Genomic DNA, 20,070 nt, shown 5'->3' with positions numbered 1-20,070 from the left:
ATTTGCAACTAAATGAAGTAATAATATACCTTACTATAATACATATTTCAATCTATTCTTACACTTTTTAAAAATTTCTTTACATAAAGATGCAATAGCCACAAATAATTATGAAGAAATAATTACCTACAGTAATTACATAACTATTAAAGCTATTACCATTATTGTTAGTAAAGCTCTAACAATTACAACAAATAAAACCCACTCAATCAAAAGTCATTTTATGCAGAAAAGTTTTTCTTTCATTTATCTACTACCAAACACAAATGAAATACATTTTTAAGGTGCAGTCTTGAAAATATAAGTGTTGCACTAATTTTCCATTCAGAACTCCTTCATCTGATCAAAAGTTATTACAACATCAACCTACAATTAAAAACAAATCCAATAGTTGTTTACAGGGTTTTAAATTTGCTTTTTAGGCCTTCATCACAACAACCTTTTTGTCCTCTATATTAAAATATTTCTATTTTCATCATAATATAGGCCACCAAAGTTTGAATACTTTAACGTGAGAAATTGTCAACAAAAAATACAAACCCCAAGATTTTGACCAGCATAAGCTCAATTTTAACTTAAAAGTTATAAACTTGGTTTTCTTGACTTTTAGAAACTTGCAGGTTGTTACAAATAACAAATAAAAAATGTGAAATGAAAAAAACTATGCTAACACACATATTTTTTCAATCCTTTGAAGGAGTATTTCCAATTTCAGTTAATTATTGTTATTCTCAATGTGAATTTCTTCTACGCTGTATTATATTTACATTGTGAAGAAATTCACATAATATATATAATACATAATAGATATAATAAAGATATAATGTACTGGCCTCAACTTGTTATTGAAAATCATGAAAGAGTTAAAGAATTTTTGCAAACTTTACAGATTGAATTTGATTTAACAGTATTATCATTTTATTGGCAAAAATATAATTGGATATCTAGTCATTATTCTTACAAAAACTTTTGACTCTTTGAAGACCAACTCTCAACTCTAAATCTCCATTGCAGGTTGAATTTACTAGAGCAGAAACTATCATCTAAACTAATGATGAGTTAAAGCTAATATAAGAGCAAAATGGCACTGCTACTCACTGTTAGGTCCATTTACTTATACTAGAATACTTGACATCTAAATTTACTAAGTTTGGCAATTAGACTTTTTACATGTTAAATCTTTATATTTTAATAATACACACATTTTCTCAAACCCAAATTTATCTAAGAATTAAACTGAAATTTCAAAAAATTAAAAAAATTCTTAGAAAAAGTTTAAAAAAAGATATCAAAATAATTCAAAACCAAGTTTTCTCAATTTAACATGCATCTTATTTCGGTGATTTCCAAAAACAAGTAAATTTTTAAAACTTGAAACCATGTGATCATTACAGTGGTATGTGCCTTTAAATGAAATATTATTTTTATGAAAGAGCCAACTATTTCAACATATTTAACAGTCTACTTATACTAAAATACAATGGTAAATTTTTTTTTTTTTTTAATATTAAATAGAATAAAGAAATAATGATATATGATGATATATATAATGATATATTAATTGTTAATACAATTAAATCATAACCTTAATAATTAATGACCTACGATCTTACTGCAGAAATTTATTTTTTAGCTTAACTTACTTAGACAAACAATCAAAATAAATACACAGCAGTTTTTATACTTTATTAATTGTTAAACTTAATATGAAATAAATTTGAAATTTTTGAAAAATTTCTTTTAACTTTAAAAAAAATTACTAAGAAAGTTGACACATTCATTTCTGATTTTTAACATTGTGAGATTTGTTAACATATATCGGAAACCAGTTTTTAAATATTTTTTTTTTACTTAAGAAGATATGCCTTTAAAACAGAAGCCTGGTAGCAGAAGAAATAAAATTTAACATTTTAAAATTTCCAATTTTTCTTCTCTTTAATACCTCTCCCCCCCCCCTTCTTCCCTATTTTAATATTTTTTATCTCTAGCTTTGTGTTTGTTATTTTTATTTTATCACTTTATCTTGGTAGCTTGGAGGACAAATAGGTTTTACTCCAAACAGGTAAAAGATTTCAATAAAATAAAAAGATAAAAAGGGGAAAGAATTTTGTAGAATTTATCTTCTTTAAATATTATTTTGTTTCATTCATAAAATATCCAAATATGTAGATTTTTATCTGAAGTTTGAAGCATGTTTAAAGGAGGTAGCTATGCCCTTTAGAAGTTTAACTTGCTTGTAACTTTAAAAAATACTTAGATTTTTAACACATTCAGTTTTAACTTTTAATATTGTGAGATTTGCTAATATATTAATATAACATGTTTATAATAATTATTTTGTGTAATCATTTATTATTCAATGCACTTTCCACATTGTGGAATTAATTTTGAGTTGTAACCTTAACACATAATATATATTTAATATATAACAGTAATATAATATTTCTAAAAACAGAAAAATAATTTAAGAAAAGTTTGCATTAAATATAAAAAATATTTTATAAGTTTGCAAAACTATTAAAAATACTTTATAAATTAAATTTTTCTTCAACTGAAAAAAAAATTTAACTTATGCAACTCGTTGAAAGAAAAGTGAAAATTGTAAACCTAAAACAAGTTTTAGAATTAATTTGCCATAAAAACTGAAATTTTCCCTAATGATAAAATAATATTCTTAAGTATCTCATACCTTTATGGTCCAAATAACTTGCTAATGATGTGCTAGTATCATTGTGTAGTTGTTCATAATTTGCTTTAATCTGCCAGGTGTTACCCATTGAATCTAGTGTGTCAAAAGAAAGAATATTCTGTAAAATATTTTATTTTATATATTTTTTAAAATGATTTTATAGGTATCACTTTACTAAGTATATTTTATCATTTTATAAATCTGCAAAGTATTCAAAGATTTTTTTATTTGGGAGAATTTATTATTAGAATATATAATTTAAAAAATGCTTAAGATTGTTAAAACATTTACTTCTGATTTTTAATATTGTGAGATATGCCAATATATTATTATAACCAGTTTATAAGGATTATTTTGCGTAATCAATTACTAATTAATGCATTTTACACATGAAATTAATTTTGAGTGCTCCATTTGCATAAAGACAGTACAATTTTCATAAAAACTAAAAAAATCATTTGAGAAATATTTGCATTATCTAAATTTTAAAAGCACCCTGTAAGCTCTTCACCTGAAAAAAAATTCAACTTATGCACCCTTTTGTTTGTTTTGTTATGTTAAAAAAACTATTCAAACTAACTTTTTAAGAGAAGATTACACTCCGATAGTGTAACATTTTAGTCGGAACAAAGAGAAAACTTCATGTGTTAAACTTGTAAATTAATTAAATAAATTTGATAAACTTTTACAAAATGCTTTTCATCATTTAAAGTTCACTAACAACTTTATAAAACAAGATTTTAGAAATGAACAACTTTTGATCAAAAATTATTGTAAATAATAATGTTTAAAACTGTCAAGGGTGATTTTGAAGGATTTAATCTTAATCAAACGTTTTCATGTCCTAAACATCTTTTTTTTTTTAAAAAAAAAAAGAATAACAAATTACAATTGAATCATCATAACAATCATAAAAATCAGAAGTCTTCATGTGAGCAAAAGGTTTACATTGCTAATTACAACCAACAGGTTTGAATGTTCACTTGAAAATTAAGCATTCTCATGATGATTAAGTTTGAAAAAAAGTTTTTGCATGCAATTTTTTTTTGTCAGCAGTAACAGTGACAGTAAGGTTTTTGACTGACGAAGCCCATTCTTTAAAAAAAAGATGAGATCACCATAAAAATAATAATAAAAAAAAAAATAATAACAATAATAACAACAATAATAATAATAATAATAATAATAATAATAATAATAAAAATAATAATAATAATAATAATAATAATAATAATAATAATAATAATAATAATAATAATAATAAAAATAGCAATAATAATTATAGTAATAATAATAATAGTAACAATAATAATAATAATAATAATAATAATAATAATAATAATAATAATAATAATAATAATAATAATAATAATAATAATAATAATAATAATAATAATAATAATAATAATAATAACAATAACAATAATAATAATAATAATAATAATAACAATAATAATGATAACAATAATAACAACAAAAACAACAACAACAACAACAACATTAATAACAACAGCAACAACAACAATAACTATAAAAATAATAATAAAAATAATAACAAAAATAGCAATAATAACAACAATAAAATTGTGAAACTTGTGAAATTATCTCCCACCACAATTTTTATGGAATGAAATTATGGTGGCATATCATTACTGACATTAAATGAGAAATTTGAAAAGCTGCATAAAAAAATTAATTGAAAACCCAGAATGAAGAAAATCTAATACTTATGAAATACAAAAATAATGATTTGGTAAAATATCTTTTAACAGCAGGTTGTTTAGAAAAAATTTAGCTTAATTTTCAGAGCGTTATAACATCACTTATAAAACCCACAAAAACATTTTACAAATGTTTTTATAAAATCTTGTAAGTTCTAATAGAGAAAATGTTTTGTTTAGGCTAAAAAGTGTTAAAATGTTCAGGCTACTCAATTTTTAAAAGATGCTAACATCTTTCATTAACATTAGCTAATTTTTAGTTTTAGTTTTTAAAATTGGATCTCAATAAAGCCTATCACAACTCCTTCAGACTTCATGATTTTGACAAAAAAGGAAACAATATCACAACTAGCTTTTTTTAATCTATTGAGCTTCACTTGAGATTTTAACAGCTGGTAAAAGGTGTTATTTAGTTTTACATAGTTTATATAGCTGAAAATATTTTATTCAAAGTATTATTTGACACTAATTTGCTTACCATCTTTTTGCTGTTCTGCATCTGTAAAAAGAATAGTAAAAACCATAAAAGTTTATTTATGAACACAAAAAATTGCATGATATTATTATCATTTCATTATTTCAGCATTATCTTTTACATTATTTAAAAAATCTGAAAGAGTCAAATGAGAGAAGTAAATGACTGTTTTAAAAAAAACTGAATAAATAAGAAAATGAATGAGTCTTATAAAAAGTAACCTTGACAGTTATTCATGAAATATATTAGATAAATTACCAATAATATTTTATTATAATATTCAATTTGTGTCACTTTTACAAAAACTTCATGACCCTTTGGGATGCCCAAAATGTTATTTTAAATCACTACAAACTTGCAGCTAAGGAACAAAAAAAAATTTCTGGGACACTCTTGATAACTACGGTGTTATTAGGGTACTTTAAATACATAAATACTTAGGTAGCATACTTTATATTTTATAGAACAAAATTTTCATGCTATCTTTAAGGTAATTAAACATTCAAACTTTTTGTGTTAAAATAAGTTTAATATCTACATATGTTGAATGTCTTAAAAAATGTTGAAAAATATTGCTTATTCTAAGAAAAATTGTTTTTTAAAAAATTCTTTTTTGAAAAAACAATTCAAAAGACTGCTTTTTTAATGGGAAAGTTAATCATCTATGAAATTTGAAATGAAGAAAGAGAAAAACTTCCTTCTAGAAAAAAACTTAACTTTTTGAATAAGTTTATATTCAGAAGTTTTTTAATTAGAGAATTTTGTTTTAAAATAGAAATGAGACTAAATTTTTATCATTACTCATTTTATAATTTCATTAAAAACAATTAAAACAAATTACTACTTTCCTCAAAGAAAATAATTAAGTTTACTGTTGTTATAATTTCTTTTCAAAATAAAATTTTACCATTAAAAATTTATCTGATTTTAAGCTTAGTTTCTTTTTGTTTAAATCATAATCTCATAAAGAAGAGTTAGATCTTTACAAATTCTTAAAGAATTTATGTGTATATGATTTAAACAAAGAAAAAAATTTTTTACACTAAAATGTTTTTCACTCATCATTATAACCTTTGTATTAAAAAACTTTTTTTATAAAAAAATTCCTTAACTTTTACAAAAAAGCTTGTACTAATTCAAATATTTCTTCAGAAGTTGTATTTGCTGGTTGGGCAATTTCAAAATCCATGGAAAAAGACAACTCAATGAATGGTCTTTTTCCATTGATTTACTTGGTTAAATTCAAATTCTAAAAAGAACGTCTGAATATATTTATCTTTGGTAATTGTCCTTTAAAAACTTTTACTTGAACACCACTTTTTCAACCGTTTGAATTTTTAACCTTCATAGAAGTCAGTTTAACTTATTCTTATATTATCTATTTGTCATAGCATTATATAAGAAAATAATAAGGCAATATAAAAGAATATTCTAGTAAGAGCTTCTAGTTCATTTAATTATTTCACATAAGACCATAGACAACTAATAAATAATTCATTGGACAATAAAAATGAGTTTTAAAAAAAAAGGTAAAATCAGCAAAAAAAGAAAAAAAAATCAAAACTAAAATTGAAAACCAAAACAAAAACATTTCTTTATTTCAAAATTATGAAAAAATCATTTTTGTTACAAATTCGATGACTGGAGTTAGAAACTTATTTTCACACTCTAATTTATGACTGGTCAATCTCAGGTAATCAACTAAGTCACATTTGTACAATTTTAAAGAGAGAATATGATTGTATTTATTATAACCATCATAATGTGAAATGCTTTATACCATTATCATAAAATTTTCAGATGTTATTTGCTGGTGTTATTTCGGCTGTGGTATTGTTAAATTTATGTCAATAATAAAATTTTCATTGAGTAAAACAATTTTTGTACTTAAGTTAAGAAAAAACATTTTTATTCTGTTGTATTTTATATAAAATTATTTATTTTATATTTGTTTTACATTTAAAAAATATTTGTTTATTCTTTATTTTTTTATATTATTAAAAAGACTAGAATTAATAAAAACAATAGTAGCAATAATAATAAAAATAGCAATAACAACAACAACAACAATAACAATAATAATATAAATAATAATGATAATAATAAATAAATAAAAATACAAGAGAACAACAATTAAAGAAATAATTTACAATACCTATAAACTTCAGAGAATTTTCAGATTTAGTAAAAAAGAAAAAACAAAAAAAAGAAAAAAAGAAAATAAATTAAAAATAAAAATCAGATAAATACAAGAGAACAATATTTAAGAATCTTTTTACTATGTTTATAAACTTAAGAGAATTTTCAGAAAAAGAAAAAGAAAAGAAAAAACATTACTACTTATACTTATAAAATATTTTGTACCTATGTTATTAGAAATTTTGATTTTCAAATGACTTTTACCTTGGTCACATCACACCAAAAAGTGCCAAGGGAATAGATGTAGCTCATGGAATACTCAAAACACTACAAGGAACAAAGCTTCAAACAAGACTGAATTTAGAAAATGCAGATAGAACCAATGTCATTCACATGGTTCCATTACATATTTGGAAATGTTTTTAGGAGTTCCATTACAGTGGGATATTTGCATTTTGCATCTAAATAAGTTGCCTTTAAGCCATACTTGTATGAAAATTGATGGAACTACCAAAAGGCCAGGTAAATTTTCTGGAGTCATTAGCTCACAGATGAATGGCAATATTTTAAAACAAGTTTTTTTTCCAAATGAAAAATTTGTCATACTAGACAATAAAGCCATTGATGACTTATCAACTGACCAGTACTATTGCATCTGTTGGGGTGTAATCACAAGGAACATAGATGACGATTTGACCTTTTTAGAAGTTTAAGAAGGGACCCAAGAATCATTCTTTTTGATTAACATTAGCATGCAGAATCTTGTGGTATTATGTATTACTTTACAAACCAACTAAAAACCTAAAGCTGTTTGCCGAACTTATAGTAAAGGTGTATTTTCCTAGTTGGTTTGATATTAAGATTAACAAATATCTAACTGACGGTCCCAAAAACCTATTTGAAAAGCCTCATAGAAGACTTTTAAGGTGAAGAAGATGATTTTGTATGGGGAAGGATTGAGAGTGATGGTGACAATGAACCCAAAGTTAGTGAAAGTGATAATCCCTCAATGTATAAAGCTGTAAGTGTGTTTCTAATGTCCAATGTTAATTTCAAAGCTGTGTCTTATTAAAAAATGACCCCAATATCCCATTGGTACACAGTTCCACCAGTTTTAAGACTGATTGAAGAAGATAAAACACTTAAGTTTATTGAAAAACCACATAAGTTAAGACATGAGTGTCTCATCCAAAATGCTGAAAGAGGTATAAAACATTTTACTTTAGCATCTGTGGTTGGACACGATTGCAGAGATAGAGTTATTTGAAACAAAATTACATCCAGGAAATTAATTAGAAATTTCAAATCAAAAAGTGATTTTGAATGTTAATATTTTATATATTTTTCTCTGATTTCTATATAAATAAACACTGCCCTACATTTGTAAGAACTTTATATCTTGATAGTTAACTTGAAAATAGATGTAATATGGGTCAGATCATTGTATTTCAACCAATATCAAGAAAACTTTGTGGGGTACCATCTCTGATTTTCCTGATTTTTACTTATTCTCTACATTATGTAAATAGGTTAAATTTGCAATTTTAGAGTTCCAAGTGCTGCAGTTTAGAAATTATAGCTTTATAAACACAATTGGCTGGCCCCCCTCGGTTTCTTGAATGGTAAAAATAGACAACTTTAAGGCCTTACAATTTTTTTCTAATTTTCAACAAGTGACTCATTTTTTCTAGAACTATTTTCTGGATATTTGTCTTAAAAATAGTGACTTTTATTGACTTTTATCATATTAGAAAAAAACTATAACCTCATCAATTTTAGAAAAATTATGAAAAATGCTAAAAAATAGCAAAGTGAAGTTAACCGTAGTATTTTTCTATTCATCAACAGGTTCTTACATGTTAGTTTTCTGATTAGCTACTACTTTAACTTTTTAATTAAACTATGATGAGAACAAAAACACTAGGCTATAAAGGTTTAAAATAATAAAAAAATAGAAAAATGATTTACAAGAAGTATTTCCGAAGGAGGCCAATTAGTGCATGTAACTACAACTTCTATGAAAAAAAACTTCAGGCAAAATGAATAAGATAAAGGATCTCATCAACAGTAAGTAAACAGTAAAAATATACTTATAATCAAAAAACTTAATTATAGAGGATAAATCATTTATGAAAATCAGCAACAGCAATTAATGTTAGGTATAAAATTTTTAGTGATCAAAAAAGGACTGGGGATTAAGTGAAATCAAAAGTTTTTAATTACACAAAAATGAACACAAAATTAATTTTAATTTAACAATGAGTAACAACTCAATTTGATACAATTAGATTAATCTTAGTACTGGTATAATTAAAGCAATAACATTTCAAATAGCCTACAATCACCTCTATTTAAATTAAATTTAGGAACCTCAATTTAAATTAAGTTTAAGATTCACGAATTTCTTGCAAAATGATGAAAATTGCATTAAATGTGTGACAGAATTCTGAAACTCTCTTCAAATCAGTTTTAAAAATACAAAATTTCAATAGGATAATACACTGTATGAATATTCAGTGTTATGACACAAATGCAAAAACAAAACTACAAAATTACAAATGGATAATGTTTTGATAAAACTTTGTCTTAATAATAATAACATATCATCACATCAGATGTTTTTGTTTAGAACTGCAAAACAGTTGTTTTCTATATGAGTAGAAGATTGCTATGATTTAACTTTACAAATTCACTCCAATGTTTTTCCAAAACGTGAAAAAGGTTATCTTTTTGTTCTTCATCCTTTGTTATTGTGGGACTGAAATTCTCTATAAGATCAACAAAACATTTGAGATCAACAAAACATTTCAGATGCAATCTTGTAAGATTGGTTTTCAGAAATTCCAGTCATTATGTAACTGGAATTTCTAAAAAAATGTTGCCAATGGTGTTGGTCTTGAAAGAACTTCTAGAGATAGATAACTCCTACACTCAATCATCTCTAATCACTGATACAAAATGTGCTTTATCCTAACAAGAAAGATACAACTCAAAACAAAGAGAGTCACCTACTCTGAGCTCAAGACCATGAGTGACACACTAGTCTACAAGCCAATACTATAGTAGGTATTGAGACTTTAGATGAGTTAAATGTCATTATATGGTGCATTAACAATACTCCAGATGTGAACCATGACTGAAGGTAGATACTTAACATAAACCTACTGAATTGCTGGATTCTTTGTAGTCATAACAGATTCGTTGTTATCAAAAAGCAATTTAATTGAGTAGATTGCCTTGACCATCCAACATGCTCTGTAAAAAGCACCTAGATTTTGAAGCATTATCAACATGCCCAAACCAACCAGACCTACAGTAATTTGGAGAAATTCTCTATAACCATCTGTTAAGAGACCAAGGTGAAATTGGTAACTCATAAACTTGCACAGTAAAATATGTTCAATCAGTTTACCATAAGGAAGAGAAAGTATTAACAAAATTGAGAAAGAAAGATTGTGTGTTTGCCACAAACGATTAATACTTTGTATATTTAACTACTTATACATTTTTACTTCAGTAAAAACTTCAACTTTGCTCATCACACACAAGTTTAAAGTACAGTGAACTACTGTCATAATTAGTGCCAGTGATTCTAAAACTAAATTTACTATCATGATAAAAGGGATCTAAGCAAAACTAGCACCAGTATTTTTCTTGCAAAAACATTTAATGTTTTTGTTAAGACATTTCAACATATATCTATAACTCTTGATTATGCTGCATGTTACACTTAAATTAAGTTATTAATAAACAAATGTCTTTAATGAACATTTTGTAGCCCAGCTTGCCATGAGAAAAATTTTGCTTTGGAGCAGAAAATTATCTTAATTGAAAAATTATTGTATGGTGAAAATCCAAAGGCATTGTTACCCAAATATTAAAATTCCTAGCATTGAGAGCAACATTTTTACAACTTCACTCAGTAGAAGAGCAATTAATGCAGTAACTAACTTGAACTTTGTGCAGGATACCTGACTAGAAATGAAAAAGATATATCTGACATAAGAAGAAATAGATATATCTGATAAGCGATGAAAGAACTGTTTCAGTCAGCTTTGTAATATGCTGGCATGGACAGAAAAGTTAGTTACATAATATTACAGGAATGTTAAAAATGCATTTCTTGATTAAATGCAGCTAATTAACTATTTCAAATAAAAAACAATCTTTTCTATATCTGTTTGGTCAGCTCAAATTAACATTTAATTTAAATGTATCTTTTACATGACTTTGGAACTTTTAAAATTTGCCTTTTTTCAGACTTATACCAAGAAACTCTTTTTAGGATTTTTTAATATATTCTAAAAAAACCAGCTGCTCAAATTTTGCAACTATATAGCATATTACTAAAAATCTAACTCAACAAAAAAAAAACTTGTAGTATTTGTTTTTGGCTCAAAATTCTGTCACAAATCTGACATTAAACTAACATCCCTTTAAAGTACACCAAGCAATATATTTTACAAAATAACATGAATACTTAACATTAAATAATTTTAGACTTTTCTGAAAAGAATGGTCTATATAAAGTACTGGTGAGCAAAAATATAGATTAAATTTGCAATAAGCTAATAGTCACTCAAGAAAATCCCTCTTAACCTTGTAAAATAGTGCAGTTAGTAAGTTCTCCATTTAGAAAAATCAGAAGGAAAGATATTGAAGTGATAAGACTAATATATTAGAGAAGAAATCTTTTTCTTAGTTTAAAAAATTAATTTTGGGCACTGAAACTTAAAAATAAGAAAAAAAACAATCCTTTTGAACTTTTTCCATTATTTCAGTGGCCAGACACATTGTGTTATTTATGGTTTATTCTATTATTGTGATTATTTGTAAAAATGTTACAACCAATACTTTAAGCTATGGCTCATAAAGATTAGGAGTATAAGGGAGGTTATGAAATAAAAAAAATATGAAATTTAAGTGTTAAAATCAAGTTGATTGAGTAATAAGGAAGATAATTTAACTGAGTGATCAATCAATCAATCAATATATTTCGTGTTAAGAATGTTACAAAAAAAAAACACAGGTCATTGCAAATAGTAATTCACTAATAAAACTCAATGACCTAAATAATATAAAGAAAAGACAAGAGAAAAACATAAGAAATAAACTAGTTACATAGTAAAAGTAGAACTTTACAAAAATTTATAAGTAACACTTATAAAACAGACTTTTAAAAGAGTTAAAATATAGGTCAAATAGTTATTATAATGTATTCACATATACATACATATATATGCATATACACAAATAAGAAATAACAAAATGTACATAAACATAAAGAAAAAAGTTATAGAGGTTAAGAATAAAGTTAAGCCTAACTTTTTAGATAAAAATGATGGAGTGACTTTAAGAACAGATTCTTGGATCTAAGGATAAAATCTGTTTTTAGGGAGTACGGAAGGGTGTTCCAAGAAAGGATACACTGATATGTAATGGAATTTATTCCATGTTTAGTTGTCTGTTTTTGTGGGATGGTTAAGTTGTTAAAAGTGACTGATCTTAGGTTATGCCCACACGTTGTCCTAATATTAAAGTAGTTACGAAATATGGACGAAAGGAGATCGTGTTGTTGATCCCAGACAAATGAACAATTTAGAAACTGGATTAAATTATAGAAACAAAGAACTTTAGATGTAAGATACAGGATGTCAGTAGGGAAGTCTCTTGGACAGAAATTAATTATTCATAATGCTTATTTTGAAGCGAAACGATTTTAGACAGACGGACGGTTTTAGATTGTCCCCAAACTTGGCATGCATATTGTAAATGTGAACCAAAAATTGAGTGATATATAGATGGTAATGTTTCAAAATTAACGTACTGCGAATTTTTGCTAACATGCCGTTGGCACGGTTTAATTTGAGAGTAAGGTTATTTATATGTGTTTTAAATGAAAGTTTCTCATCTATCACAACACCAAGATAAGTTATGTAACTAGACAAAGGCAGCTTTTGGCCACTTATTCTAAAGTTCAAGTATTTTAGAAGATCCTTGTTAGTTTTTTTAGAAAAGTTAGTATACTGTGTCTTAAATATTACTATTTCTGTTTTTTTAGTATTCAATGACATTTTGTTTGCTCGGAGCCATTGAACAAGACTGGCCACATCCCATTAATATATTTATTTAGTTTTTTGAGGGAGTTTGTCGTTAATTAAAGATTTGTATCATCAGCAAAATGATACGTGTTTGAATGTTTGATAGAAAGATTAAGATCATTGATGTAAATAATAAAGAGAAGAGGACCTAATCACAAAACAATGACTGTGTTTACTCTTACCCTAACTCTAACTCTACCTTTGGATTGATTATTCACCAACTCACCAAATGTACCATTTCTCATTAAAGTTTAAAAAGATTTAATTTTTCAGTTTAAAATTAAACTTTTCAAGATAACGAGAATACACCATTTCACAGTTCCAATGTAAAATTTATGCGCGCGCAGAAATGGAAGTAAAAATGTAAACAAATGTTATTTTAACGGTGATTTCATAAAGATTAACCAAGCAATACTGAGATTTACTAAGTAATAGTACTGAACCATTGCCATAAGTATGATGTTTAATGTCTATTTAATGAGAGAATAGCAAAATATATAGCTTTCTTTTGAATTATTTTACAAAATGGAGACAATAAATTCTACGACTTTGGCTGAATTTCTAACTTTATTTTCATTTGCTGAGAAACACTAAAACTATATAACTTTACAAAAGGCATGATCTAAACCAAACAATATCAGAAAATAGTATATATGTGTACATATATATAAATATATATATATATATATATATATATATATATATATATATATATATATATAAACACACACACACACACACATATACACTTATATATGATATAAAGCACTCTTTTGCTTTGCTTTGACAAAAAGCACCCCTAGGACAGATAGAAATATTTCAATAGATGCGCTTATAAAGAAATGTATAAATTTTTATTTTACACTCAAAGCAAATGAAATTTAGACTAAATTAGTTACTTTTATTATTACAAATTAACATAAACAAAACAAGTAATGAATTATTTTGTTTATGCTGAATTGAGTTTTTTTTTTGTTTTTACATAGTAAAACAAAAAAAATTCTTACACAAATTCAAATATGTTGTCACACATACCAGTAGGCTCTGACATACCTGATAATTCATTATACTTTTCTACCAATTAAACTTTAAACTGTATAATAATATTCAAGATTACATGTATATGTATAATACTTACAAACATTTGAGGAAACTTTATATATGAAGAGCAGGGGAAATGTCAAAGCATGCCAAAAGTGTGTAACAAAAAGGAAAAATTTAGCAGCAGCCAAAGATCTACTGGATGGATTAACTAGAATGTTAAAAAAAAAAGACAATTATTGAAAGAAAGTGGGATTGCAGAGATGGAGTTATTTGAAACAAAATTAGGTCCAGGATATTGGTCAAAAATTTTAAATCAAAAAGTGATTTTAAACTTATATGTTTTATATATTATTCTCTGTTTTCTATATAAATAACCACAGTACTACAACTGTAAAGATTTTATATCTTGATAATTTGAACATAGATGTAATATACTAAAAGTATTCGTTGCCATAATTTTATCTTTAAGACTTAAACCCAAGTGAGTCAGATAAAAACAATGACCACTGACTTTTTCTTCATAAATAAGTTTTACTAATCAAAAGCCAGGTATTAGAAGGGAACACTTCTTGATTTGTTAAAAAAAAAAATTTTCAGCTCACCTTATTGAGTATAGTAAAAAAAGAGAAAGTACAGTTATTAAGGTAAAATATCAACACTAATCAAAACCATTTTTTTTTTTCAAAAAAACCGTATTTTTTGAAAAAAAAAAAAAAAAGTTATAAGAAAATTATATAAAAAATCAGCTTACTGTCACTTAATTAGATTTCAGCTGCATTTTGTAAATCATCAATATATATATATATATATATATATATATATATATATATATATATATATATATATATATATATATATATATATATATATATATATATATATATATATATATAATTTATTGGTTCAAAATATTCACAATCAAATTTGAAACCAATTTACCAAACTAACTAGCCTTCTCCTTCACTAATCATTTATTTATCATCATACAAAAAGTATATGAATGTTATTTAAACTACATATTTCTTTCTTTTGCAGTAGTAATTCTACTAGAAAATGGTTCCCTTCACGTTCTCCTACATGGCTCATATATGCTGCAGCAAAATTTCAGTTTCATATTTACAAGCCATATTTGCTGCTTAAAGGATTTTATTTTTGATTTAGAAAATTATTTCTTTCAACCAATGAAATCAATACACTTCTGAACCTTCATAGAAAACAATCTAAAATTTTGTCCCAAAATATTTTTTAGGGTTTTTTTCTCCTGTAAAATGCGTTGATGATAGCTGCTATGAATCACATTCTTAATTGTTGGAGTAAGATTATTGATATTTGTTATTTTCACTTTTTACAAAGAAAAAGCATTTATAAGATGGAAAAATGCTAAACTTGAAAAGACAAAAAGTTTAGAATGAACATATATCATGCCAACTAGATCATCTTTTTTAACAAATAACCTTTTAAACTTAAATTTCCTTAACAGGAGGACCTCACATCTGACCCCTACCCCTCCCCTCTTTCCTGGGCTTAAAATCTGTGATTGAGAAGGTTCTAACTTTGTTCAGGAACAAACTTGAACTGCTACTCACTGATATTTTAATGGCAGGCTGTTATATATTTAGCCTACTGAAAGTTAGTAGCCAAAAATAAATTCTTATCCTTCCGAAAGTCCGTTTCATTGGCTAAGAATTTCACGGGTCAAAACAAATCGAAGTGTTGTATCATATTGTGAAAATGGCAATCGCTTTTACTTATTCTGAATCTTTTTCATCATTTGTAGTTTTAAAAGAAGCTCTTAAAAAACATGAAGATACTAATTTTGTTAAGTTATGGATTAGAGATGCTAAAACTATTGAGGCTGCTAGGAAATCTGTTCCTAAGAAAGCTGCTGTTAAAGCACCTCAGATTAAATACTATTTCATCAATGATGAAATTGATTTTAATATCATAAACTCTATTTTATGTGTCCCTATACAAAAGACTAAAATTCGGTCATTGAAAGAACAATAACTTTGGTCACCAAATGACTTATTTGTTGTAAATTCTTATTTACCAATAACAACATACATACATACATACATACATACATACATACATACATACATACATACATACATACATACATACATACATACATACATACATACATATGTACATAAATTAGTTAACAATCAATCAAAATTTACACTAGTATATAGAAAATTGAAGATTCTTCTTTTGGTTTACATAAAAGCAGAAAAATATTTATAAAAATGGAAATAATTATGCAAGGAAAGATTACAGTTTAATAGCATGAGTTTCAACTCCAAATACTTAATCCAGAACTAAAGGTAATTTTTCAAGTTATTTTAAACTTATGTTACATTGAAAACTGTTTGAAAAATGAAAATTGATTTGATTGAAAATTGAATTTTTGAAATTAATTGTTTGAAACTGTTAAAAATACTTTGAAATTTATAAATTAACTAAACAATTTTCATATACTTTTAATAAATACATATAGTACAATGTAAAAACTTTTAAGCATTTCATAGGTAAAAAGAAAAACTATAAATATTCTTAAAAGTACAAGATGGTGAAAGCAGAAAATCTAAAACAAATGTTACATATATCATACCTTCATGATCCAAAGAACTTGATGGTAAATTTTTAGGCTCAGTATTGTTGCATAAATTATTATCAGTTTCTTGAAAGTCAACAACACTTTGATTAACAACTGTTTTACCAGGAATGTCATCCATTACACCTGTCAAAAAGAATCTTCTAAGTTTTAAAATATTTAATGTGCAATAATTATAATCAATAAAAAAAATTTGAAAATTTTCTATGTTCAAATCTTGACTCTGGACCAGTATAGAAATGAGTTTACTCTGAACAGAAAATGCAATCCTTTCATAAAGTGAGCTTAAAATGTTGCTTTATCTCTTTTAAAATCCACTAGCAAAAATCAACATAAACTTTGTTAAGATTCAATCAAAATTTAATAACACAATTGATGAATATTCAAGTTCTGATACTGCCAATACAGGGAATAGTGGAATTGCTGTCTCTAAACTATTTGTAACAACTTTTTTTTCTCTATAAAAACATAACATAACAGCAATTCACTCTTATTTTATAAGAATAAAACATTGAACATATTAGTTCAGTTATGCTGTTAAGTTAAGCATCATAAAATTTTTTTTTATAAATCAAAGATTGAAATGCAATGTCTAAAATTAGAAAACATTTTGTTTTTCTGTTTAAAGAATAAGCTAATTAGACCTTGTAACTAAAATTTGTTTTTAATTCAACACATAGATTAAATAACGTGACTAATTAAAATATACAAACAAAAGTGTTCATTTTTGTAATTAAAAATACAACACCAATTAAATTAGGCATAAAGTAAAATAGTCAGTGGAAATAAAAGTAAACAAATTGCAAGTCACTAACATGGTTACCCAAGAGTTGAGAACCAAATCAGTAACTATTCTGAGTTGGGACTAAATAATAGAGAGGATAAGTGAACCATGTGTGAATATTTTTTTTTTTTTTTTAATGTTATAAAGAGCCAGGGTCAGATTTTAAGTTGGTGGCAAAATGTGTTATTTAGTGGAGATCAATGTTGAGTTTGAGAATTTCGGCAAAGCATAATTCAAGCTAAACCAATTAAAGATTTAGTTTTTTAGCAAGATAATCCCCCATGTCGTTATGCAATAAATGACAAAGATTTTTTGTTATAACAAAACAAAATCAATGACTTGGTTCGTTACAGCACAGGACTCAATTGCGTTGAAAATTTATTATCTTGGCCGAATCAACAGCTTGCAAAACAACAATTATTCAACAAAGATGACTTATTTAAAACTGTAACTCATCATCTCAACAACTCTCCTCAAATTATTGATTAAACTTGGTTGATAGCATACCAAATCGAATGGGTGAATGTGTTAGAAGAAAAGAAAGTTTTACTAGATACTAAGTGTGATCTTTCTTTATAATATTTTTTTATTTTGAAGTTTATATTTAAATTTGAAATAGATATGCGTAAACATGCGTAATTAATGTGCTTTTTAAAAATAAAAGTGCTGCACTACCAAACGATAATTTTGACAATTAAAATGTTGATACCATTGAAGTTGGTGATACCGTTGAAGTTGGTAATAACAATGAAGTTAATGAAACCATTGAAGTTGGTGATACTATTGAAAAAAATAATACAATTGAAGATGTTAATGAAGATTAAGATGATGATAGTGAGGAGGAAGTTGAAAATTCGATTGATTATGTTGAAACAATTCAAATATCTACTGAAAATTCGGTACCCTAATTGAAAACTGAATTTCAAGAGCCGGTGGACAAAATTCGAAAATTAGTACAATTGTTTCGTAGATCTCCTGTAAAAAATGACGATAATCTTCAGCCAAATATTGTTAAAGCATTTGGAAAAGAGAAAGCTTTGATTTGTGAAGTCCAAAAAGAAATAAAAATAGTTTTAATTAGCAAAAACACAGATTTTCCTCTTTCTAAGAATGAACTTGATAAAGTTAATAACCTTTTTGTTTCCCTAAAGCCGCTCAAACTAGCTACTGAAGCACTTTCCAAACGTGATGCTGATTTATTGTCTTCTGAAATTGTAATTCAATTTATCCGGAAAAAATTGGATCAAGCCAACACGCCAAATAAGTCAACTTGTAAAACAGTAATTTGAAAAAAAGAATTGTTGAAAGGAGAAACATAAAGTTAATACATCAAATGAAAAATTTATCAAACCCAGATGTTTAGTAAAGTAAAAAGAAACTCTATAGCAAATTTTGCTATCAATCTTATTCAAAGATAACTCCAGTTTAGCGAGGAAGATTCTGATGCTGATGGAGAAGTCAATAACAGTGATATAACTGAAGATACTAAAAATACTAACAATAAATTGACTTTAGCTCAAGAACATAAATTTTTCATTAAAACATCTGATTTTCAAATGACAGTAGACAAAGGTGAACTTGGATCAACCTCATTAAAAAGGAAATGGCTTCTTTTGAAGCCAGCAAATCAAGACCCAAAAATTTAGATATGCTTTTTAATGCTCTTAAAACTATTCCTTCGACCTCTGTGGAGGCTGAAAGGGCTTTCTCTAGCCTAGGATTATTTGCAACAAAAATAAGGATCTTATTACGGGATGATACATTAGATGCATTAACATTTTAAAAACAAACACTTAAAAATACTGAGTGATGTTGTTTATTCTAAAATAGATAATTTTTTCAAGTTAAATGTAGTGAAAATGAGAAGCGGTTCTCAATAATAAACCGCTTTGTTTTTATAAATAAACAGTTTTGTTAATAGATAAATAAACGGTTTTGTTTTTAACTTGTACTCTTTTATTTTGCGTGTTTTAGTACTTAAAATGTTCGAACTTTTTTCCCAAATAGTTCGAACATGTTCAAGTTCGAACTTCTAAAAACAAGTTCGAATTGGCAGTCCAAGTTATGAGGAACTTTCATGAGGTTTTTTTTATTTTATTACATAAACAAATTATAACAATGTTAGAAAAATTGTTAAATAAACTAAAAGTAAAGTGTAGAAATTTACCATGAGTATAAATGTGTGTTCAAGTAACACCCTTTATATGTGCTAGTTGGAATCCATGAAAGATTTCTATAGTATTTTTGTTGTTAGAAACACTGGTTTTACATACAACGATGTTTGATTCAGTCGATAAGTTGAAGATCATTTGAAGAGAGCTCTTGACAGAATAGCACAACAATTATTTTATTACGTTTTTGTAGGCTTATTTATAAAAATATGCTTTTTTTTTTGTATGCTTATATTATAAATAAACGGAAAATTAAACTTTTAGAAATTTATTAAATTATCGGGATCTAAACTGTGGCTCCTAAATTTTCGTTTGCAAAAGATTTTTTT

The 20,070-nt window shown here is 25.8% G+C and overlaps 1 pseudogene across 1 annotated transcript in view; it reads right to left on the bottom strand.

Annotated features, from left to right (window-relative positions):
* The window catches only part of LOC145191802 (uncharacterized), a 53,216-nt pseudogene that overhangs the window by 29,486 nt on the left and 3,660 nt on the right, over window positions 1-20,070 (bottom strand). Inside the window, exons 2-5 of the transcript XR_016449129.1 lie at window positions 16,784-16,912; window positions 14,264-14,377; window positions 4,889-4,909; window positions 2,690-2,782 (exon numbers count right to left, since the gene is read on the bottom strand). The product of XR_016449129.1 is annotated as an uncharacterized LOC145191802 (transcript). The remainder of the gene's footprint in view (window positions 1-2,689; window positions 2,783-4,888; window positions 4,910-14,263; window positions 14,378-16,783; window positions 16,913-20,070) is intronic.

This window comes from Hydra viridissima, unplaced genomic scaffold (assembly GCF_058129835.1).
Source record: "Hydra viridissima isolate aposymbiotic clone 2 unplaced genomic scaffold, HvirCarnegie_v1 scaffold_1, whole genome shotgun sequence".
NCBI classification, from domain to species: Eukaryota; Metazoa; Cnidaria; class Hydrozoa; order Anthoathecata; family Hydridae; genus Hydra; species Hydra viridissima.
The sequence above is the reverse complement of the archived record's forward strand: the minus strand, read 5'-3'. Positions and strand labels throughout refer to the sequence as shown.